General features: G+C 39.6%; 1 long non-coding RNA gene across 1 annotated transcript in view; it reads left to right on the forward strand.

Annotated features, from left to right (window-relative positions):
• LOC133423648 (uncharacterized) overlaps positions 1-24,399 on the forward strand; it is a 36,057-nt gene extending 11,658 nt beyond the window's left edge. The window contains exon 3 of the long non-coding RNA XR_009770825.1: positions 23,455-24,399. This is a non-coding gene — a long non-coding RNA (uncharacterized LOC133423648). The remainder of the gene's footprint in view (positions 1-23,454) is intronic.
• Positions 24,400-25,620: the final 1,221 nt, after the last annotated feature.

The raw sequence follows: 25,620 nt of genomic DNA on the forward strand, positions 1-25,620 counted from the left end.
GTTGCTCACCTGCGCGGAAGCATTTGCAGGCTGGTATGCAGTGAACTTTAATATACAGTAGGTTAAAAAAAGTATCATTTTTGGAAATGACATTACCACCTGGAGCCAATAATGTCATGATTAATTAAACAGACATGCACACTTTAAATCTGTGGTTTGGACTTTAAAATGTTGAACTTGCAAGGTTTATTTGTTGGCCTTGTCACCACCGTCCTATTCTGTTGCTGGAAAACATATTTTCAAAATACTATACTCAAATCTGGAAAATAAAGAGATATAATTAATGCATATCATGTACTAATTTACGAATGTTTTTGTTGATAGGAACCTGTCCTTTTTGCATAAACATGTTAGCAGTAGGTGGGGTTGAGGACAGTGGTGGGTACATATACCACAAAACCAGTCGAGTTTGCACCGAGTTTAATTTTCCATAATCCTATTTCTTTCTTTCTTTCTTTATTTATTTATTTTTTTATTAACATACAGTGTTACAGTCCATAATCCTATTTAGACATAATAATAAACCATTGAATCATGCTTTGGTTTCTACTATTGCATGTTATACTGTAATGACACTTTACTCTAATGTTCACTATCAGCATTTTGCAACAAGTAGATTTATTTCTTTCCTCTAGAGTGCAACTAAGAAGCCTGTTTATATGTTTCACTGGAATGACATATCAGAAACTGAGTGAAACTAGTAGTAATCGTTTAAATCCAAGATGAGATTTAAAAAGGCAGACTCTTTATGAAACAGAAATGGTTTTGTGTTAACATTCTGATGGAAACGTTACCCATCCAGCAAGCTGAAATGCTTCCATCAGGCGACCCTGCTGAATACATAAGTACTTCACCAGCTTTTTCACTTTTAGTTCCCTCCTCTGCCACACCCAGAGCCTAATATACTCTAAAGGTATATGAGGCAAATAAGTGCAGTCTTGAATAAGTAAAACTCCATTTCAGTACTGTGCTCTATTATTAATACCGAGCAGGCTGATCTTTGATTAAGCTACTCAAGTGTTCTTCCTGTGTGGGATTTTGATTAAGACTGGGCCGTGTCTTGAAGCAGAAGAAAACTCTTTCCTCTCTTTTCAACTTGCACTGCATTTCAGTTAGTGTTTGTCTTTGTGCAGTTGCAAATAAATAAAACAGTGATTTCCTATATTTGTACTCATTTAGCTTTAAACACAAAAAAAAAAAAAGGTTAAATATATATACTTTGTAAGGTACAGCAATTCATCATTTGTCATATTATTGAAAGTTACATAAAAAGCAATTACTTAAAATATTTCTACATGCTTACGTACATCAGTCAAGAGATGTTTGCCTTTAAGTTTCTGAAACACACTCACCCATTTCCTCTCTCCTTATCTCTTGTTTTTGGTATGCATCTTCATTTTGAAGTGTCAGTCTAAAGGATGGCGTAACATAACTGAACTGGTGCAGCATGTTTTAAGTCTGTCACATCAAACGGAGAAACGATTGGTGGAGTGCATGCCAGGATCAGCGCACTGAAAGCACCTGTCACTTAATCGTGTTTTGCAGAAATAGTCCATACCTTCAAAAAGTTCTAGCATTTTTAAAGATCTCGCCGTGATATGAGAGTGACGTGTGTGTGTCGGTTGTGAAACTGGAAAAATTCAATCTGTTCCTGAACAAGTGGGTAAGGAAAAGATTTTTTAAACATAAAGTAAAACAATGTAATTGCTGCTGTATTGAATGAGCCGACAACTTTGCTCGTCTTTCCTGTCCTTCATGGGAAAGAAAGAACTTATGATTATGGTAGAATTATATACAATATGTTTATACAGTTTTAATTTTAAGTTAATGCAAACATGATTTTCTTTTTCTGTCATTCTTTTTTTTTTGTCTATTCATACCCACTCAATGGTAACAGCAATCTTTAAAATGATGCACCTTGTCACAAGCATGGGTTTTCCTTCGGCGGTGATATCCTGACAGTCATCGCTGCAGTTAATTTCAACGGCCTGTTTGCTGCTCTAAGCCGCTCCATCAGGCTCCACCTCATGCTTTACATATAGACACGTACACACACGACGTGGAATGCTGTCTTCCCAAGTTCACTTCCTTTCTTCAAGGTGCTTTGAGCAAGATCTTAGTGTGCTCTCTGTCTTTCCCGTGATCCTTTTAGGAACACCTCCTCATGCAAAGCCTTCTTCTCGACTTGGGGCTACTTCTGTTCCATTATGCATGGTGGCAGGATTAAAACTGTAGACACGATGGCTCCCCCCTTTTTCAGCGTCACGTGCAAGCACCAGGCGGCCAATGGTGTACGAGTGTGGCACGCAACAGGGCACCCCGCTTGGCCACCCACACATCAAGGGGAGTGGGGTGTGTGTGTGTGAGGAACACAGTATCAAACGGGGAACATCTGTGGCCACTGGGCTGTGGAGACCGGGGACAATGGTGGCCCCGGGGCAGCCGCAGAGCCCTGGACCGTGCCGCAAAGGCTAGACACAGGCTACGGAGCCAACCTTACACACACTCGCGCGCGCACACACACACACACTGAGGGGTGGGAACCCAGGCATACACACATCCTATTGCAGGATTAAATAATGCTAGTGCAAATGAGTGTCTGCTACACAAATACACTCACACAGCGGGCTTGCTTATGGCATCGACTAAAAGGCATGAAGAACATTTTAAATAAACTGTTGAAAGGGAGAAAAATTGAGTAAAATTGTGTTTACTCTTTTTTAATAGGAAAAAAATAATTACTGATACTTCTTAGGAATTTGTTAAAATAAAGAGCTCAGTGCCATTGTTGTAAACGCAATTAATGGCTTGAAATTGCTTTTCATCAAGTCAAATTCCAATGATTGTATAATGCGAGGTTTCTAATATCGTCTCATGATTCATCCATTCATGTGGAGAAATAGCTGAGCTAGTTTTAAATTCAGGGTCAAAATACATGTGCACAAGCCAAAAGTGACAAATCTGAGGAAAAAAAAAAGGTATTAGCTGCTTTTAATGTCTTTACCGTGCTTACTATGATACCACCATAATTACAATTTTAAGGGGCTCCGGTATGTGAATCTGCTTAATGTTCCTGTCCTGTCTGGTACACAGATAAAAGAACTGAGTCACTCATTGCCATGCTACAGTAAATGCAGAGAGGTAAGTGTTTCTCTATAAGCTCCCCGCAGAGACACATCAGTGCCGTTTATTCTTACAAGCAGCGATGATAACATGGGCGCACACACACGTATTAATGCCGCGACGCACACACAAACAGTCACACACCATTTGAATAACATATTCCACAGCTGCTACAGCTCTCAATGGCCTCCCATGTGGCTTTTGTGTGTTGACATGTGTGAAAAGTGTGGGCATGGAAACAGACACAGATGCGCGCAGACACACACGCAGCAGATCTCCTTATGTGCTGTGATGTCACATTGTGGAAAAAGCCTGCTCCACCCTGTCATGTTGGGGTATCCCATGTCTACAATCCAATGCCCACTGACGTGAAATATGACATGAGAGAGGTGTTTGTGTGTGTTTGTTTGTATGTGTATGTGTGGACCCAGGTGCACAGACCTCCCCACTGGGGGATCTGTAGGCTGGTAGTGCCTCATATCACCGTTCCAGGTCCCTAGTGTGTTCACACACACACATCACATGCACAAGCACACACCTGCGTAGCACTTGCTGAGCCGGAGTTGTCTCATGTGTGACAGCCCATTTTTTTTACAGGCTTTGTATCATATAGTAACATTACACACATTCTTATAACTTTCTGTAGTCGAGGGGAACATTGCGACTGATTCTTTTCTCCCTTTTATGGCAATGTTCTGCATATTTGACACATTAGAATGCAGATTTAACGGTTTACCCTGGTTATTTAGAGTTACTAAAAATTCCAGTGACAAGGTTCCAGGCGATTTTTTCTTGAGGCCTATCCCTCAATACTAAATCTGAGATATGGAGCCTTAAAATGATTATCTTTCAATATGCCACCCAAAGACATTTGTGCTATCAATCATTTTGCAAGTGTAGATGTCATGCTTTTCAGATGGTGAAAACTTAACTCTGGAACACACTGCTCCTCAAGATATAGCGCACGGGAGTTTCACAGTCTGATTAACAAGTAATTCTCTGTCTTCTCCTTTTTTCTCATGCTTTTAATGCCTGACTCCTCTCATCACTCAGAGCTATGTATTATAATTAGCCATTCACCTCCACAGTTTGACAGGATGATTCATTCTACTTGGAGACAGCACTCCAACACTGTGCAAGTCATCCATTTGCACATCCTGTTTGAGTTTCAGATTTCACACAACGCCCTTAATCGCATACACAAACACATATCTAATCAGAGATGCAGATGTATCTTTTGCAACTCATTCACACTTTTCTCACACAGCACAATCACTCAGGGTGTTTCTGACAAGTGATTTCTTCCTGTATCAGTGGGCCTCGGGATAGGAATAATCAGTGCGATAACCCTGGGAAAAATATGAGGAAACTTTCATTTATGGTTGAAAGGGAAACACCTCAGTCATCCAGGAGGGCATAACTGCGAGGCATGTTATCAGCCTTAGTCGGGATATATAATTTTGTCAGTATAACTTTCAGTGCACAAATGGCATACCTCTGAGACTGGTAACTTCATAAAAACAGTCAAAGGACCAATTTTGTCAGAAACTCTGAATATCATAAAACCCCTGCTCTTTTTAATTGAAATATATATATAGTGTATGAAATAATATAAATAAAGATGCTAAAATGATATATGGATATATGATGTAACCATCTGGATAGATATACTATCTGTGAACGTAGAGGTTTCAGGCCTTTGTTTGGGTTTCCTGTAGCAGCTGCTGACAAATATGGGAGGAGCTAAAATACACTTTGTTCATGTGTGTTCATGTCACTGAATGCATTACATCAAAACCCTGTTAGGCCAGTAAAGGTACAAAACATGCCTCTTTTAAAAGGCCTACATACGGCTGCTAATGTAATGTCAGTAAATGAAGAAAAGCTGTCCCTCTAAAGTTACAGAAAAAATTGTGTCTAAATTATGCATTATTGTAATGATTATTAAGCATCTTGTGGAAAATGACAAGAATGATAATACTCACAGTGGTGTGCAATCCTTTCAAATCCCGGCCGGAAACATTCTGCGTGCATCTTACATGGTCTCCCCATGCTTGCATGGCTTTCCTCGGGTTTCTAGTAGGGCTTCTTCTCAAAGTCCTAAAACAAGCATGGTGGGATGATTCTAAAGACTTATGGATGCATGTGTGGCACTTTGACTTTGCGTGGCACTTGTTTCATTTTGCACAGAAGTTGCTGTACGGGGCAGAGCAAGTCTAGAAAGAGAACACTAGGAGGGAAGGAAGGAAGCCATTTTTAAAGAATATAGCAGTAAAAAAATGTGTAAAATATATATATAAACATATATGTTATTTCTGAAGTCACACAACTCAGAAGGGGAAATATGGAACCCCTGGGCAAAATATGAAGAGTAAATAAGGCAATGAGCTTGAAAGAGAAGTGTCATTTCATCTAACCAAGGCCAAGAACTGATTGACGCTTGACCAATGCCAGGTTTCCTTTTCCTTTGTGCCCATATTAATCCCACTTCCTCGAACAAAATGGAATTCTGCTCCATTCATTACTGCTGTCAGTCAGTATGCAGCACCGGTAGTTCACAGGTTTGAAATGTTACAAGAAAATGTAATTTTTACTGCTCTTTCTTTGAGACCATACAATGTGTACCTCACCTGGAGACTGACAGACTCAGATGGATCGACCAACGGACACACATATGTGCAAATACAGGCTCACGCAGAGTGACAACAACTTCAAGAGAGACGATGAGAGGGAGCGAAAGGCTGTACGCAGAGAGAGAAAGAGGTAGAAAGGAGAAGGCAAGAGGGAGGAATAGAAAGAGGGAATTGAGTGAGAGGGGTTTGATATTTCTGTGGCCGTACACTTGTAAGCTCAAGCAGTTTCTTCCCTCCAAGGGACAGGGTCCGTTAAGTAGCTCTCCAGTGCCTACAGTTTAGAAAAGGACCCAGGCAATACAGGACTAATTTAATCAAAGGTTACAGGCCCAGCATAGAAACACAATATTATGGCGATTGTACAGAAAAAAGGAAGGTGGGGGGTGGGATATGTCATTTCACCAGGCAAGGCTTAGACCTGCTACTTTATCTCAACTGTGTGAAGGCTAAGTCCCCCAACATTCTCCAACTCTTGGCACTAACACACATTTCCATTTTAGCTAGCGGGCCATCGAGAGGCTGATATCGTATGACTGGCTGGCCAGTGAGATGAGTGACTGACTGCCCAGACTTAAGAAGCCTGGCTGGAATCTTTTTTTCTAAACTGTTTCAAAGCATTTATTAGAAGTTTTGGACTATAAATTGTGGAATTAGGAAACTTTGTTTCGGAGTCGCGTGAGCCGGTGCTTGTTCATCAGGATTTAAAGTAAATACTATTGGCGTTTCCGTAGTTTGACTGTACTTTATTGTTTACTTTTGAAATGAAGAGAGCTGTTTGAATACTGGCAGCATTCAGACTTTAATCTGTTTAGCCCCGCTGACTGGCCATGTCACTGTATAATAAACTGTCATAAGTGTCACTGTTTCACCCCTAGGGAGTGTGTGTCTATGTGTGCATGCTGTGTCCTGTGTCTGATTGTAGCTGTCCATGTCTGTATGTACGTATGCCTATCTGTGTTCACCAGAGAGGGATTTTATATATTTTGTCTCATTTTCTTTGAATGGTCTGCACAACAGCACACTGTAAAGCGTCTGTACATCCACACAGTAAACACAGACCGGAATAAATTCTCCTTACTCATAATGTGAACCTGAATGCGACACAGCTTCCTCCTGGCCACATGTTCACAAATCATTATCCCAAGCTTGATTAGAACAATAATAATCTACACAAAGCTCTGTTTATATGAATGCATTATCAGTCATGAATCTCATGCAAACAAAAGAAGCTTCATGTTCACAGAAAAGTAAGAATGAGTCATGTGTCGGGCCCAAACACAGAATTAATCCCATTGGTCTTTTATGAAGTTAGAATAAATGCATGCTCCAACCCACTGCACACGACAGCCCATAAATACCTCCCAATTAAAACCCAACATGATATATTGCTAATCATCCTGCATGCATGGCAAGTAACTGTATCATAAACAAATGAGTTACGCTTAGGCTGTGTTTCCTCGTGTCAGCCATGTACCAAATGGTTTGGCTGCTCTATTACACAGACAGTTGTGTACTGAGTCCGATGAAGTGAAAGATATTGTCCTGTGTGTGTCTGGAAATGAAACACAGCGAGTCCACTATTATGGAAATCCAAAACACACATCGATGTGAATACCTTATAGAAAAAAATTAATTATGACCTGAAAAATAAATGGCTGAGTTGTAAATGAGCTGTACTGTGGGTGCACTTGATGGTGTTGGGGATTGAGAAGCGGACGTGGAGGAGGAGCGGGGGTGTTGGTGTCAGAGCCTGAGTCTATCAAAAAGAAATCAGCTCGCCAGCTCTCTGGGTGCAGAAAGGCGCATCTCGTCTGCTTTCACGGACCAAGATTGCTTTCACCTGCATTCCCTGGGGCAACGTGCAAAACACAGGCCTCAGCCGGCCTGTGCGTCACACACACTTGTGTATGGACGCACACTCTCATACGCGCACAAACGCACACACTCTTTCTATCTTTTATGCCTGACTACAATAGAATCATATTAAGTCGCACCATGCATTCCCAAACATAGACCATTATATGGGAACTTTGGACAGTGCAGAAAATCACAATTATAACCGCATACATTTAGAGGCCTTTGTTCTCGCTCCTGCTGGAGTTTGTGTGTGTTTGTGTGAAAAGCTGTTTGTCAGCATGTATTCATGAGCATGGGCTTGAATGTATGTGCAAGATCATGTACATCCGAGTCTGTGTGTGTGCTGGTGTGCTATGGTGTGTGTGTGTGTGCGTACGCGCGTGTGTGTGCGAAAGAGTCTGATAGTGACTGTAGTCTGAAAACTGCATTCAGTTGATCTTCCAGGAGGTGGAAAAATGATGTCAAAAAGGCAAATCTGTATTTACCAGCAGACAGGTATCCTTGACTTGACAGCTATACAGTCATTATCTGCCTGTCATGTGTCGCCTTAGGGCCACCCTGCTTTCTCCCAAAGCCCATGGTTCCCATGAATCAGACGCAGCCCTATTAGCTTACCTGTTTCCAATTCAAAGGCCATCGCCAACCAAAAAGACGCCAGAAGGACAAAACAAGGTGTCATATTTATGAATGTGTCAGCACGGGCCCTCCTGAAACTCAGCGCGCACCTTGAGCAATGAGCCTGACAACCCAACAGGGGCCTTTTCCAGTCAAGAGAAATGATACCTTCAAAAACCACTGGCGGGATGAAACCAGAATCTGCTGCAGCAGCGTCGACATGGGGAAAAAAAGCACTTGTAAATCACGTTGGTATTATCCAGACCCAATTAGGGGAAACTCAACCTGTTACAGTGAATAAAAGAGATTGAATATCAGATGCTAGTTAATGATGGGATGAGTTTTAGAAGTTGAACAGGAGAATGGGAGACTGGGGTTAGTGACTGTGATGATTACCTCAGTGTAGACTATTCAGGTGTGTGTTGGTATGTGTCTATACATGATGGGAGGTTAGCATCCTTACCTCTAAAGCATATCCAGTTGATCTTCGGTTTCCACATGTGCTTTTGAGTAAATGGTTGGATAATTGCTGCCAATTTACTTATCAGATTACCAGAAAAGCCCCGTGTTTGGGCACAGTGTCATAAATGGACAATTCCTCCTGTCTGGTGTATTTAAAGTGGTGAAAGGATCTCATTACATGCTAATCTAAGTGTACAAGTATACCAATTAAGCTATATGGGTTAGGGTGTGTTTCTATAAAGTGTATAGACCATATTAGAATAACTGGACAAATCCCATTTGATGCCACCCATAGGTTTTCTGAAGAGTGCTTGCAAAGCGTCTTTTTGCCTGTACTTAGTGCCAAATAATGGACCAAGCATGCCTGGCAGAGGAGTCGTGGGGCTCCTGTTTCAAATGTTGTTTCACTGGCAACATTCCCATTAGGATTGTTCCCATTATCAGGGTAGGTTATCAAGTGGGATGTTTAAAAACAGCAGAAATCCCTTGAGTAGATCTAAAGTGTCAAAATATGTTTCAAGATCTATGATTTCAGGGAGAAAAAAAAACAATCTTCAGTCCATTTTGTGCCTTTTCACCTCAAAGGAATTTCTTAAGCAGTATAGGCTATAATTTAGATTCTGTCATCCTGATAAGTTTATTTACACGCAAAAGGTGGATTATATGGACTAGCTAGCTAACTAGCTAGGTAACTAAGAGATCCTGGAAGTATCTATTGGATTATTGGATCCATGATTTCTGTTTTGAGTAAAACATAAAATAAAATAAAATAAAAATAAGAAAAAAATGTGACCACAAATATTGGGAAAGACAGTTTAACACACACAATTGAATGCTAAATAATAAAAGTAGTATTACCATCTGTTTCCAACACAGATTTTAAGCCAATTACTGACATTAGGTCAATGTAAAAGCTGTGTAAACAACTAAGCATTAGATACTTTTGAAAGGCACATTTTTTGCAGCTGTGTATTTTTGGTTAGAAGAATTCTTTATCAAAACTATTGATGAGTTGTCCACAATATTAGTCTTTTATTTTATTTTTTTTCCTGAAGTTGTTATGTTGGCTTCATCTGCTATCCCGAGAGCCAAAAGCATTACAACTAGATCAATACAAACTGGTAGCTCAGAATTTATATCATCAGCAGCACCATTGATCTTTATCAGCAGTGAAAAGTTTTGGGGGCAAAAATAGGGCAGCTCTCTCCCGTTGCTTCTGTAGTTCTTTGAGCAAACCAAGTGGTGTAAAGATATTTGATGACCATGCAGGGATGGCAACTTTCTACATCACTGTGTTTTATTCGATACTTGACTTTATCTGCCCACATGTTGCTTTGTGTAAAACAAATGATATCATTTGTTCTAGGAGAAATGTAAAGATCCTATTTCCCTGTTTCCTGAGCTGTTGTGTGCACTGTGGGCCTGTTATTTTTATATTTATTTATTCATGTTTTACCATTAGATTCACCATCTGATTTATATTTTGTTAATGCTTACAAACATTTGTGGTAGACTGACTTAAAAAGGGAACAAAATCCGAGTTTGTTGCATTTTTGGGATTTAACACATAAATGCTTAATTCCCATATCAAAATGAGAAAAATGAAGTGCAATTATTGAAACTGAGTCAGGCTCCTTAACAGTGACAAATTAATGTACATCTCTTTCCTTTACTATTATAACATGTTATCGTATTTGTTTTAAAATGTTATAATGATTTTTTTTGCTTTGAAAAACAAAATAAGAGTATGCTTAAAACCTCAGGTCAGACAATAATTGGCCTCATCTTGGTAAGGTTTAGGATGTCCACAACCAATAATTTACACAAATGACAAATGAACATTAATTTCCCCTTCTCAGCCATGTGAGAACAGCAGGTGTCCCAGCCCAGGACTGCAGCCTCTTGCAGTATCTTTTGAAGATAAAGCACCTGGTCAAGACATAATGCTTAAGTGTGCATGGATGTATTGCTGTATCTGGGTGTTTGAGCCAAAGAAAGAATGAGAGAAACACTCAGAACAAACAAGCTTTTGCTTTTTGTGTGTGTACTGTACGGTATGTGTATATGGTTGTGCAGAGTGTGTTACCTTCACCAGCCTCATTGACAGCCTGCCCATATTTTATTGATCCCTTGAAGAAAAAGAAATAGAATAAAAATTCTGCAAAAGAGGACTAAGATCACCGACGGTGGGACGTAAAAGACCAGGAAAGAAAAGACAAGACAGTGACGTGTGCAGTTTGGTGACGGTGTGATGTGTTGTGGTGTATGTGTGTAAAACGGGTTGTGTTGGAGTAAAATGGGACAGGACATCCAAGTATTTGCAAACAGAAGAGGAGAGAGAAAAGGGTAGGAGCATTCCCTTTACAGTTGTTTAATTTTGGTGTGTGACGTGTGTGTGTGCTGTGTGTGTAGTGTGTGTGTAGTGTGTGTGGAGTGTGTTTGGGATACATGTACTGTAGGCCTGTGAGTATATTTAAGTGGCTGTGTTATAGCTGGGGGGAGGGGCAGCATTGATACATATCAATTACATAAAATTGCCATATACTTAATATACATATAAGTATGTTTAACTACTCTTACACATTTAAATATACCAATATAAAATTGTATACATGCAGTCAACTAGTACATATACATTGCTGATAGATTGAAAAACACCTATGTTGACTTTACTTTTGCTGTCTTGTTGATAGTAGTAAGGCCTGTAATGTGTACAATACTTGACAATGTTGCTTTTTTTTAAAAAAAGAAGGTAATCAGTCAGGTTTTGATGGAAAGCCTGATTTGTGTCTGGACTGTTTCTGCCCTATTGAGCTCTCTGAGGTGGTAGTAACAATAACTTCTTCTAAACTATCAACTTGTCTCTTAGACCCCATCTCAACCAGACTGTTCAAGGACGTTCCTTAATTAATGCTTCAATTTTGGATGCAATCAATTTATACAGGCTATGTGCCTCAGGCGCCTAAGGTCACTGTAATTAAACCTTACTTTACAAAGCTGGTCTTGATTTAGGAGTGGTAGCTAATTATAGACTCATATCCAATATCCTTTTTGTTTCTTAAGTTTTAGGGGAAAAAAACTGTTGCAAATCATCGAATTGATCATTTGAATAGAAATTATTTGTTTGAAGAGTTTCAGCCAGGATTCAGATCACATTATAGTACAGAAGCAGCACTGGTGGAAGTCACCAACAATCTCCTCATGGCCTCAGAAAGTGGAGTTGTTTTTGGATACTTCTCCTGTTGCATTTCATACTGTTGATCACATTCTTTTAGAGAGGCTTGAACATGTTCCAGGTACTGTACAGTATGACAGGGACCACATTAGCACGGTTTAAGTCTATCTCCCTATCTGTCCGTGTGAATGGGGAGTCTTCCTCATACAGAGTTGGTCATGATGTTCCACAGATTTCTGTGCCTGGGACATTATTTTTCACTAGATGCTTCAAATAAGGACTAATATAAAGCTGCATGGCATAAATTACATTCCCATGCAGGTTCCACTCAGCTATACCGATACATGAAGCTAGAAGAGACATTAACTTGCCTCCAAACATTTCTTAATGATATAAAGGCTGCAAACTGAATTTGAGCTTGATTATGAATTAAATTATGAACTCAGATTAGGTACTAGGATGAACTGGATTATGCATGAATTACAATGAATTTCATTGAATTGGAATATCATTTACATTTTTGCTGGATTATATTTTGCTTTGTAAACTTTAAATGCTTGCTGAGGATAAAATGCCTGGAGATTGCAAAATGAGAAAGCAAAACCAAACATTTTAAGCATGGTTTTATACCTACTGCTATAACCCTCCTAAATAAATAGATAAGGTTTAAAACTTTTTTTATTTTGTGATTATGTTGTGATTATAGTTTATGATTATGTTGTATATTTTATGTATGTATGTACAGTATGTATGTACTGATATTATCTTGTTTCTGGACTCGCTGAACAACCTTATTGCAAGGCAAATTTACCTTCAGGTACAATAAAATTGAACTTAACTGAACTAAACTGATTACTGTTTTTGAATCATTGCTGTACAGTTGCATTGAATTGAACTGAATTCCAATGAATTTTATTTTATTTTATTTTATTTTATTTTATTTTATTTTATTTTATTTTATTCTATTTTATTTTATTTTATTTTATTTTATTTTATTTTATTTTATTGATGCTGCCATTGCTAATTAAAACTAAAGGTTTTTGCCATCCTCAACCTAATGGTCATACTTGCGGCTTGAAGGATTACATGACTTTAAGTACTAATGGAAAGCAAGAACAAGCTAATTTCTTCTTCTATTATCAGCTGTATTCAAACACCTTTTATGATTCACACTGCCAATGCCACTATGCTATTAAAAAGGAAAAACATTTCTAAGGTTGCCCTGCACAAAAAACATTAGCTGTGAAACTGAGTGAATTCATATAAACAATATACTGTACAATTAATACTCTAAATGCCTTTTATCCATGAATTTTATGGTTCTTTTCCTACACTAAATCTAGAAATTAAGTGCTTATCTTTTTTACAGCTTTACTTCATAATCAATATTCATAACAGCAATAATCACAAAGCATCGGAGAGGGTGAAGTCTTTTGTTGTTGTTTCTTTTAAACCTTCATGAACACTGTATAAAGGTAATGAGTGTATTATGGAGGACATTACACATAACAATATTCGATGACTAAAAGAGAATGCTCCTGAAGTTTGTGCCTCCTGGTAGATTTCTTATGTGAGTAACACTTCTGTCACCCACGGTAGAAACTGCCGCTGTAGGCCGTCCTTTCAGAACAAACAAATGTCAGTCATGAAGTCATCTTTTTCTCTCTGTGTTATACTGTCTATGGGTCTACTGATGGATGGATGGATGGATGGATGGATGGATGGATGGATGGATGGATGGATGGATGGATGGATGGATGGATGGATGGATGGATGGATGGATGGATGGATGGATGGATGGATGGATGGATGGATGGATGGATGGATGGATGGATGGATGGATGGATGGATGGATGGATGGAAGGAAGACGCCACAAAGAGAATACTGAGACTCTACCCTGTCACTCTCACAGCTCATAACTACAATCCCAGAGGAATAACAGATACATATTTTCCCAGGCATCAATGCATATTCCTGCTTCAATAGCAACAGCCACTTAACTGTCTGTACAACAATAAATCAGTGAAATAAATAAGTTCCTCAGTACGGTGAGTTTGCCAACAAGCCAGGGAGTCGGCTGGTACATCTATGTCTTATACTGTAGTGATCAGGTATTCTGTTTTCCAAACAGGCAACTGTATTCTACTACACTTTACAGCTATAATTAACATTTTTCCCAGTGTTTTTTTTACATTTCCAAGCGGCAATGAAAGGTAGCACCAATGATGCTACTCTTGTTAACACTTTTGTCTTGTCAGACGGTAAAAGGATTACACAATTACTGAAAACTAGCCTATAAAGACCATGTGACTGCCTGTGTTGCTATCCTTGTATTGCAATAGTGTTGCGCTTCTTTGATTAAAATCCTGTTTGTTTGATTTGCCCGCAGTGTCATCTGACAAAATCAGCATCTCAGTAAGTTAATGACAACATCTCCGAAGGGATTGTGTCTCCATTCATGTACAAGGGACAGAGACAGATAGAAGTAACAGATATGTGTGGGATATCTTTTGTCACTGTTCAAACCTACTACCACAACCTAGTATCCGCTGCCTTTGACAAGCTGCACAGAGAGGTGCTCTGCAGGGACAAGACCTTGCTCATACCAGCAGCACTCTGGAGATTTGTCCTAAAAGTCTACACATTCATCGCCAGTCACTGTTTTGAAAAGAGCAGTAGATGATGGTCTGAAAAGTAAGTAAATCTGGTGAAAAATATCACCAAGTTAAGAGCACTGCTGGCATCAGTCTTGTTTTTTCACTCTTCTTTGTAATTCATTTTTCACTGTATAACTAAATGTATATAACGGATGATGGCTTGACAGTGTCTGCTGTCCTTGACATGTAAAAGGGTAAATCCTTACACTTCAAATACTCATTTAAAATGTTATAATTTTGTCAAAATGTATGCAAAATAAACAAGTAGCAAGCTGATATTTATAAAAGCCACAGGCATCTTCCTGAAAAATGCAGTGCAGCTTATAATAACCCTTTAAAGCAACATTAATTAATGTGTGGATGTGTGTGTGTGGGTGCATGCATGACCATGTGTTTATCCATTTATGTGACTCGGAATACGTGTGTTTCCCTGTTTGCGTTGTGTGCTGAGCTTGGCACCTGTTAACAGTGCCAAATAATGTGCACTATTGAAATTTTAATCACCTGCAAGTGCAAAACAAGAGCAATACAATCAGGACCTAATTAGCACAGCAATTAACACCTCTCTCTCACACACTTTGTGTGTGCCAGAGCTCACACATTCGGCTTCTGTGAGAGCTGTTTCTCCTTTCATTAGCATTTATGCTTTGATTGAATATGTTTTATTTATCAGTAAACATTTGTTTGTTGTTGTTGTGGTAGCACTGTTAGCTCCATTGATTCCTTTCCGGCTACTTTTACGAGAGAAATTACATGTTTTAATTTTTAGTGAAATGTAATGACTTTATTTTCTCAATTCTTTTTGTGGCTTGAATGTAGTTTTACACCAGTTAACTTGATGTAGAAACAACCAGAACATACCTGTCAACGCCTGCATGCACTGACAAGCTAATCATTAGTGCCATGCTGGAATAATATTACGCAGGTGGGACACCTGTGCAGTGTTGGTCAAGTTACTTTGAAAAAGTAATTAGTTACTCATTACTGATTACTGAACCAAAAAAGGAATCCCGTTACTTTACTGATTACTTATTTTCAAAAGTAATTAGTTACATTACTAGTTACTTTACTTAGTTACTTTTCAAAAACTTGATGCACAACCTGAATACACTTTACTGGAACAATATAAAACAATAGAACTTTCAGTTTAATTCTATTTGTCTTATCTTTGTGCACATTCCACCATTTAAAATTAAATGACAATAAGTAAATGAAACGGTCTATTTTTAAACTTGTTTTTATTATTTTCAGTCTTAAATTTATGCACATTGCGTCAGGCAAAATACAGCTCTCTCTGACTTGAACTACAATATAACCTGCGACAAGCTTCTTCAATTCAGCTGCACTAATGGCGCTTTTCCACTAGTACTTACTCAGCCCGACTCGGCTCGTCACGCCTCTACCCGTTTTGTCCCCGTTTGTTTTTCCACAGCCAGGTGAGAAGTGGGCAGGTTGGGGTGAAGCTGCTGTGACGTACTCGATTGCGCAACCGCTTTGTTCATGTCGGCGCTGATCAGAAATCAGCTGGAGCCGCGAGTGGCTGAGAGTAAAACAGCCCGTCTACATCCCTTTTTTAATTCTCTCCTCAGCCCCCAGGTTTATGAACATCTGCACCTCAGAGTTGGATCACCAAACAGACGTTTTGCGCTTTATAATAAAATCGCTGCGAGTCGCGCTCGCGCTGACTCCCGCTTCCTGATTCAAATGTCTGACGGCCCCGCCCCCCGACCAATCAGTGGCACGGAGGGTGATGACGGCCCCGCCCCCCGACCAATCAGTGGCGCGGAGGGTGGTGACGTCAGAAATAGTCCCTGCTCAGCCCAGATAGAACCTCGCCAGAATGGTTACAGAAATAGTATCGGCTTGGAGCGGCTCTACCCATCTCAGCCCTAGTGCAAAAGCGCAAAACGGGGCCGTGGCGGGTAGAACCGAGGTGAAGCGGGACTAGTGCAAAAGGGGCATTAGTCCCGTTGGTCTTACATTTAGTTTCACCTGTTTAGCAGCAGAGGGGCCACCGGCAGTTCTCCCGCTGGAGTCTGATGAGGCAGCCGGCGCTGCAGCCCCAGTGGGAGAGGAGGAATCCGGGGGTCTCGCAACGAGCTTTCCTCCCACACAGACTTTACAGCGGACGAGAATGTTTTTATCACTTTTGACCGAGTCAAACTCAAAATAATGTCTATAATTCCAGGCGTTAAACGCTGCATGCTCCTGCTCTCTCTCGCACTTCATGTCGTCTCTGGTTTACCACTGAAGCCTGAATTATGGTTCCGCGTTAAATCGACGCAGAGCCAGATGCCGTAGGGTACACCGTAGGGTACGCCGTAGGGTACGCCGTAGGGTACGCGGCGACGCGGAGGTACGGTGCGTGTCGCCGCGTACCCTACCCCGTAGGCTCTGCGTTGGTGTAACGCGGAACCATAAATAGGCCTTGACTTTGCGCCGCTCATACGTCAGTATGAGCGGCGCAAAGTCATGAGATATTTTCACAAAACAAATACTGCATTTAGTAACGCAGTAACGCAGCCTTCTTTCAGAAAAGTAAAGGTAATCTAATTACTGTTTTTGCAATTGTAATCCCTTACTTTACTTGTTACTTGAAAAAAGTAATCGGATTACAGTAACGCGTTTCTTCTAACGCGTTACTGCCCATCACTGCACCTGTGGTATGTGTATGTATGGACTACAGATAACTAGTGCCACTTTTCCACTGAGTAAGTCGTACGGTCCAGTACATCCATCCATCCATTATCTCTACCCGCTTTATCCTTTGCAGACGGTCCAGTACAAATGAAGCCAATTAAGGTAAGCGTTTCCAGTGCAAGTCTGACAGCCATTGGACATGCAAGGTTTAGACCAGGGGTCGGCAAGTAAGTTTGGCCTCGGACCAAATTTTTTCGGAGCAACTGAATGGTGGGCCAGAACATCACATCAATCAGGCGAAACATGTTTTTTTTTTCGACTAAACAAAACTTTTTTCCCCTTATCTATAGGCTACTAGTATTATTATACTATTATATCTTGTACAAAAAAGTAATTTAAGAAAGTCATTAGTTTAAATAAAGTACCTTGAATTTGCTACAGACTGTTATTAGTGTGTTATTACTGCTTTAGCGCTACTCTGTGGCTGCGTCATGAAACCGCTTATTACTAACTTGGTGATAATATTATTTTCTGCCAAGCTACTAACAAATGCAGTCCTTCTTTAAAATACACAGAACGACATTAAACACATGAAAAACCCATGACGCACCTATGAACAGTAGCACAGGACAGTCAGTACGTGCACATGGAGCAGCAGGCTCTCTGTCTCCTGAAGCGAGTGAGAGGATATGCAAATGAGGCGGATTTTCAGACGTATTTTTACACATATAATGGACGTTTTACCATTTAAAAGACCAACAGCAAAACTCAAGGTAAGTTATCAGTTGTATTTTTCACAGTTTAACCCACAACAAATACGTCTTACCATTTCAACAGCTTCAGGAGTTTTGCCGGGAGTCTGTGCCTACGTCACTCCTGAATATTTGTGTGCACCTCTAATTAAGGCCCCCTTTGCTACAGGTGACAGGGAACTATACAGAATTGTGTGCGTCCGGAATCATGAAGATTCTACTTTTATTTTATTTTATCTTTTCTAAATAAAGGCTTTGTATTCTCTATGAAATTGTCGTTTTTGTGATAGTAAATAATAATAAAAAATAAAAAAATAAAAAATATTTATCAGATTTTCAATGTCATCTGGCGGGCCAGATATTATTGGAGACGGGCCAATTTTGGCCTGCGGGCCGCCAGTTGCCGACCACTGGTTTAGACTATAGACTGTATATAACAATGGAAGAACCATTCGGTCACATGAACCACTGGTCTTTGAAGAACGGTTTGGAAGCCTGTTTTGCTAGTATGGGGCGCAGCCATGTTGCTCAGCAAGCGGACGGGAACACACCCACCACATATCAATCAAAGTTACCTTTGTTCCCAGCTCCTTCAGCCAAATCTCACCAAAATATCTGCAGAGTGAAAAATGTTTATTAGTGTAGGTATTGGATGACAAATTTGTGACTGACGCACTTAAATAAACTGCCTGTCTTTTTATGTCTTAAGATCTCCATCTGGCTCAGTCTGAAGTACATCATATGGAGTCTCTGGCTGGCTAAGCAATTTGTGCTGCACACGCCTGGGTTTCCATGCAATAACTGTAAAATATGAATAATTAGATTTTGATTGGCATATGTGACAATTGATCAGTGACCCAGGCGAGCAATTGATTACTGCACTTTTGACACCCTGTTAGTTTTTTCTGTTAAAATGCATATTCGGTATCTCTTGACACACACACTCACAAAGACTCACATGTTCTGTCATCACAATATTGTCACAATGTTTGTCCAGATATATATGTATAAGACACTCACACAATCGACTAAGGGACACATATAACAAAGGATGGTGTCTGTCACACACACGTACACCCATCAAAGTTTACAGAAATTTGCTGTTTGCTGTGTGTGTGAGAGTGTGGTTTAAGTGAACAAGGTCACTGATGACTATTGATCAGGCAGCTGCTCAACCAGCCGGCCTGGTCTGTCATGTAGCGAATGGGGATAGATTTGTGTGTCACTCTGTCAGACTGTGGGACTCCCGGGGAGTGGGTGTGTGTTTGTGTTTTCATCTGTGCGCCACTGTTTTGTGTGTCTGTGTGTGTGTGTGTGTGTGTGTGTGTGTGTGTGTGTGTGTGTGTGTGTGTGTGTGTGTGTGTGTGTGTGTGTGTGTGTGTGTGTGTGTGTGTGTGCAGTGCATGCTGGCCTTATGGGTTATCCATTACAGCTGGTCCAGGAAATAAACATGCTTTACTTCAACTTGAGAAATATTAACTTTCCCCTGGATGGCAAACTAATTATGACTGCAGAACCTAACCGTGTTTAAGATATGCTACGTCACTGCTGTCAAGTGAAGTCACGTCTCATCAATCTTCTCTGTCTAAAATTTGTTGACTCAAGGCAGAAAAAAGCAAGGAAAGCCTGAATACATTTTGGTTTATATTTACCTCTTAAGTGAGGTCATCATATCCCTGACGAGCAGATTTGCAAACCCAGACAGTGACGAAGAAAGCTGTCTGCTCCTCTTTACATACAGGAAGTGTACTCGTCTGACTTACTCTCAGTGTAAGAAACTTTGTTAGCCCTCCATTAATCCTCGTAGATGTCAGATGACGGCGTCTTTGGTGGTATTCTGGGTTTGGGTATTTCGGGTAATTGAATGTGCCAGGGCGCCATAGTTTTAATTTGATTTGAACTGATACAGTTTTAGGAGGCAGCGGTGACATCACATCCCTCTCAGAGTGCATACTCTGGTATCTATGTCATCAGCCTCCTTTTGGAAATCAACAGATGACTTATTGTTGTGGGATGGCGTGTCTTGACTTGAGGATATGTGTCTCTGGGTTAATCATAACTTCTGTGTTCCACCACAAAACAGAAACAAGTGTCTTTCTTTTACACATTACAGCCGTCCACATTGAGAAGGTGCAAAGACACATGATGCCCACTCAAAATGAAAAAAACTGTTTAAGTATGCGCATCTCATTTGGAGATAACCCCTACACACAGAAAGACTAAATATAATACCTCCAGCCCCGTGATAGAGTTCATTTGACCAAAGAAAATCCCCAAAAATGTCAGAGCAAGAAAAAAAAGGAGATGGAGAGTACATGAAAGAGTGAGAGGTTTAGGTCAGTGACAGTCATCTGATCTGTTGCCATTATGTAACAGCCACGCTTATTTTCAAGAAGAAAGAAGAGGGGAGAACAGAAAAACAGAGACTTGCGTGTGCCACCAAGTACCCTTGGGGCATCTGTGTTTTTTTGGCGTTCCAGAGAGATGCAGCGATCAGGCCTCATGTCTCCATAACGCCACCTCCTTTACTCGGCCATAGTTCAAGACCAGAGCTCGGGAAGCTCCTTCTTCTTTGACACGATTTTCCCAATTTTCTGCTTGACTGTGATGGGAAATGTATGAAAGCATGCTCTGTGCATTTCTGAAGGCTCGCCCTTCACAGATGGCCCTATGTCAAGCAGCAACTGCTGCCCAAGACTCCGCCAGATGGAGCATCCAGAGGAAAAAAATGGAAGTGGCGTTTGAACCGAGAGCTTTAACTTCAGTCTGACTTGAAATGTCACATGTGGTAAAAAGAGGAAGTCCCCCTCTATTCATCATTCCATGGATTGGTTTGATTTTGATATATATCATGTCTTAAACATCAAAAAGTTCAGTTTTTTTATTTTTCTTCTTGCTTTTATACTTTTATACAGAATGACACTTCTCTATGTCAATAATGCAATAAGCATACATTGATCAGATATCATCCTACATTTATACTGTGTTACAAAACTCATGTTTTACAGACATTATGACTTTTATAATATTTGTTCAGTGAGGTTCTGATGCTTTATAAATAAGCTGTTAGCACCTTTAAAAATTCTCATACAAAGGCTTATAATGCCATCTTGCTTGTACAAGTATGCAATAACCTAGTGTCTATTTTACCTTCTTAACAATCAAAAGGCAGACATCTAGCCTCCAAGCTTCAGTGAAACCAGAGGAAATTAAAGGAAATTAAGTAGATACAATAAAAATAGGTTTTGGTCTAACCTGATTGAGTTTAATTTCTCTACAGCAGCTATTAGTTTTTTGTTTAGTTTTTTTATTCTACCGGTACATACATTATTTTTTGACTGTGTTTCCAAATCAACAGAGCAGAATTCCTCATAAACAGATCACTGCACAAGCCAAACTTTGATGTTGGACCTTATTACTGCTTAAACTGTCATATTGAAATTGTAAAAGTTATGATTTGCTTAATAATAAATTCATATAACTTGGTATGAGCGTCAGAGCAATGAAGCTGGGGACCTCTTTTTGGTTTTTAATTTGGAGCATGTTTGCACTGGGGAAATCATGCCTTTTTATTTCATTTCCACTAGAGATTTTTTAAGCTTGCTTTTAAGTTTACTAACATACCACTGTGGCATAACAAGATCTACAAAGATGTTAGCCTCAATCTTGGGAGTCATATAAAAAAAAAAAAGCTAATGAAACCAAACAAATCATTTCATCACTTTACCCAATTGTTTCATCCTTCGTTTTCAACATAACTTCTTTATATTTGTGGAAGAGAGTGGTACAGAGAAATGTACTAAAGTAGTGCCAATATTGCATTGATCAGTTATACCTCCCCCTCCTCAGAAGACATTTCCAATCTCAGCCATGGCTAACGGCGAAGGGACGGCAACACCAATTTGATATTCAGTCTTGCCACTTATGACTCTGCAGTAATTGGATGTATTTATTGGCTCTCATTGGTATTGACAAGAACTCAACACCCATTTGCCCAAGCTAATTTTCAGTGAGAATGATGCATCTGGGTCTCCAGAGGAAGCATGTCAGTGTTACATCTGTGATTCTTAGAAGCCTAATTATCTTGGAAATTTGTGTTTATCGGAAGCAATCCCCCAACATGCAACAGTCTACAAAACCCAGAATAATGCCGTTGCATCGTGTTGTCATTACTTGCACACTTTTCCTCCGGCAGGTAGTTACTGGACATAACCCCTGTTTTGGGTTTATTGTAGCCATCAATGCTCTGAGGTTGTTCTTCTAAATAGTTTATGTATTTTGTTATGATGAACAGAATAAGAAAGTACTGTATGTCTAAAGGGCACAGGAATGTGGACCTTTCAGAAAAGGCTCACATTTATTCATAGCACACATGTTTTCAGGAGTATTTTTGAAAATAATAAATACATTATTGATATTAGTTTGCAGCATAACAAAACAAATACAGCTCAATGTAAATGTATAAAATGTGTAATAAAATTTTAATATAATATAATATAAACTGTGCATATTTTCATTTGAAAATGGAAAGAGTTTGTTAGTTGAATATTATTTTGAATATATTATTTTTAATATGTAGCACATGTCCTCAGGATCAAAACCAGTTGCAACATCTTTTTTCTTTTTTTGTAACAATGAGTCAAAGGTAATTAACAATCATATGTGAGTGCTTAGTGCAATATAAATACATTTTGTTGATCTATTCCAAAGAGAAATTAAGTAAAGATTTGGTGCAACCACCGGGGTATCCCGTTACCAAGATTTGGATATTGAGATTTTTTAACGCAGAAAAGATAATTCATTGTCTTCAGAAAGGTTTTCACTTTTGTTGAATTTCCATTACTGTTTCTATAAAATAAAGTTGGCCCCATCTTACTCATCCTGTTTCCTGACCAAAGGATTTTTCTTTCACATCTCTCTTTCGAATTATACCATTCTATCCATCCTTAAATGCTGCATCAGCTATTATCAAAGCTTGAAGGAAAATAAAGTGTTGCCCAGAGAAGCTCGAGATTGTGCTTGCCTGTAGAAAGGTATACCTAAAAAAAAAAAAAGAAGAAAATTCTTTCATGATTTTAGTATAAAAAGTTTGTGTTATATTTATCTATTTCACACCAAAGCATCACTGCTAAAAACTTAATTAGTTTACTGAGGTATTATGGAGGAAAGGACGGTGCCAAGTTGATGCTTCCCCCTCTATCTGTATCTCTCTCCTTCACCGTTGGAGGTGGGTAATTAGTCTGTTGAGGTTGGGGATTTGGGGGGAGGTGAGAGGTCCTATAATCTTTTGCTGAGAAGGCACCTTGTCCTCTCCCCTGTTTATAACATCATCAAAGTTGTGCCTCTGGGTGCCCCCAGCTTCGTTAATAATTTAGGTGTGTGCTGGCCTGCCTGACTGAGGCAGGAAGCCCTAACTTATTGAGTTTGTAAACCATGTGATGATTTACAAGAGCACCTTTGCATTCGTCATCCTCATTAAAGAAAATTCTCTTTTTTATTTTCTTTTTTTGTTTTTCACATCTCCATTTGTGCTTTGCAGAATAACCCGGTTGGAGAAACGCAGAAAGAGGTGACCTGATGGAGCAACTGACGGGTGGAGCGGTGGAGCATCAAATGGAAAAACTGGAAAGGGCAGAAAGGACGGTTTTTCATAAATACTTTGGGATATGCAGTCATGAAACAACAGAATGTATAATTACAGGACAGAGCCTTTAGTGTCATCACACATAGGTTTAGGAAGAGTGGTTATGAAGCCCCTTCTTCCTCGTACTACGTGACTCCATGTTGACACTGAGCAAAAGCGAACAGACCTGGGAAACCAGCTGGAACAAGTCCACCATATGTCAATCAAAGTAAGCCATTTCCGCTCAGCGTACTTAGCTTAGGCTAACTTATGATGGTGAATTAATATTACTTTACATTCATTCTTATCAAATCCGTCCAAGCTTCCCTTTTTAGCCAAGTGTCACTAGGAAAACAACATCCAAACAAGTGCAGCCAGATCTGAAATGAGGACAAGCATGAGTTGTGGACCAGCCATCACTTGAGGTGTATTTCTGCGGTTGTAGCGATTGAGATTAAAAGAAAACCCCGTTGCACCTCCACGTTGGCGTAATAGGCCAACGAGACCTTACCAGTCTCTCTATGCTTTCTTTTACTCTACAACTTCATCAAATGTACTCGTAGCAAAATGTCCATGGTCCAAATGCCTAAATGAATAGTGGTCACATGATTTATGTTCACGTGAGAATGCTGAATCATTAGCAGAGACCCCCCCACCATGAGGTTCCTGTTGGCCAACCTGGCTGTTTATTTCTGCGGCAAAATTTAAATATAGTGGTCAATGTAGATTCACTTGCTTTTGGAGCCTGCCCCCACTGGTGAGTCAGTGAACTGCAGTTCTTAGCACGAGTGATATATTGTTGGTGCATGCATGTAACCAATACAAGATGGGAGGATGATAAAAACATTCAGAATAAACATATTTAGGCCAAATCTTTGTCATCAGATCAAAATGTTTGTCAAAACTGTGCACTTCTCATCCTTGTACTTGTCCTCCATGACCATGGTCATACTCAGATGAAAACCCTGCAATATAATTCAATTTTCTAACCATGTTTTATAGCCATTTTTTATTCAACTGTGTCTTTTGTAAATTAATTCCTCATCTGAGGGCAATAATGTATCCCAGAGCTTTCTCTACTACGGAATAAATGGGGTGGGTCAACCTGCCTTAAGCAGATGCTAACCCACCTTTAAATCATTTCATTAGGCTGCTGTGGTTGTAAGACGCTTTAGCCCAGATAATTTTATGCTGAATCCAGAAACTGTCCTGCATTAAGAAGGTCAATTCTAATGATAGCCAAAATGAAAATCAATAAGTAAAAGCATCTCTTTCCAATATCTGGCATTCAAAGACCCATGCTGGAAGCGAGCCTTGTGAGTGAGTTCCTGCACTGGAAATACTATATTAAGGGTCTTTTGACAGCTATTTTGGACATGGTGTGGACGGTAAGAGATGCATGCAGGAACTCAAAGCTCAGCTTAGTTTATTTAATGGACTGTGATGTGGCATGATGGAGCTGAGGGCAGGGGAACTAGATAATAATAAAAAAGTATGAGTAAGAAAAATGAACAGACATAGAGAATGAAAGTGACTCGACTGGTGTAAAAGGGTTAAACCGCTTTTGACCCAACATATAACCTTGGTAGATCTGTTTTTTCTTTATATTTTCTTTTTTTCCTCCTGAGGGAGATATCTACGCAGGATCTTGTCTCAGCTGTGAAACATGTTTATTGGAATGTTGTAAGATGATGACTTAACTAATAACAAAATATTCAAGAAACACTAACAATTACTTTTGGCCTAAATGCACTGGTTGGGTTGCAAACATTGTTGATTATTTATTTGAGTTTGAAATGTGTTTTGGAAGCCCCTTAAGGCAGGGCAGCCATGGAGATTTGTTTGTTTTACTGGCTTTGTTGTTGTTTTAAAGTCAGTTAGGCCAAATTAACACCATTTTATCTCTTATTTAAACACACATTATGTTGTTTAAACCACCCTTAGCATGTTTTTCTCAGGAAGCAACCCATCCATCCAGCCAATTATTGCCAAAATATCCCAGGAAATTTTGAGAGTAAACATGCATTCTTTCGTCTCGCTGCCACTTTATTAATCCACAAGAGGCTTCTCTCACAAAGTTCA

The sequence above is a fragment of the Cololabis saira genome, chromosome 22 (genome assembly GCF_033807715.1).
Source record: "Cololabis saira isolate AMF1-May2022 chromosome 22, fColSai1.1, whole genome shotgun sequence".
In the NCBI taxonomy this organism is placed as follows: domain Eukaryota; kingdom Metazoa; phylum Chordata; class Actinopteri; order Beloniformes; family Belonidae; genus Cololabis; species Cololabis saira.